This window comes from Capsella rubella, unplaced genomic scaffold, assembly GCF_000375325.1.
Source record: "Capsella rubella cultivar Monte Gargano unplaced genomic scaffold, Caprub1_0 scaffold_4, whole genome shotgun sequence".
Classification (NCBI taxonomy): Eukaryota; Viridiplantae; Streptophyta; class Magnoliopsida; order Brassicales; family Brassicaceae; genus Capsella; species Capsella rubella.
Window position 1 is genome coordinate 3,477,318 of NW_006238920.1, and position 724 is coordinate 3,478,041.

Sequence of the window (724 nt, forward strand, 5' to 3'; positions counted from 1 at the left end):
AACCTGAATGATCCAGAGGAAGATGTGGAGTATCCTGATGTAGGAGAACTTCTTGTGATACGACGTATGCTGAGCGTGTATATCAACCCCGAGGAGAAAGTTCAAAGAGAAAATATCTTTCACACTCGGTGCACAATCAATAACAAGGTATGTAATTTGGTTATTGATGGAGATTCTTGCACTAATGTTGCTAGCAAGTATATGGTAGACATGTTAGGTCTTCAAAAGAGAAAGCATCCGAGACCATACAAACTTAGGTGGCTGAACGATGATGCTGAGCTAAAGATCGCTGAACAAGTGACTGTATCATTCAGCGTTGGAAAGTACCAGGACCAAGTTATTTGTGATGTAGTTCCAATGAGAGCCGGACATCTTCTCCTTGGAAGACCATGGCAGTTCGATCGAGCTACTAATCATGATGGTCGCACAAACCACTACTCTTTCACCCACAATGACCGTAAGTTTAACCTTGCCCCTCTAAGTCCATCAGAAGTTCATGAGTTGCAAAAACACATGAACAAAGAGGTCGAGGTAAGAACTTCTAGCCTTTACTTAAGTTCTAGTCAAATTTGTAAAACCATGAGTGCTCATGGCACCGTGCTACTAATGGTTTTCAAAGAATGTCTAAGTACAGGTTTAGGTGAAGTTGAACTACCTGCTGAAGTACGAGCTGTACTAGATCAATACAACGATGTTTTTCCGGAGGAGATTCCACCAGGACTAC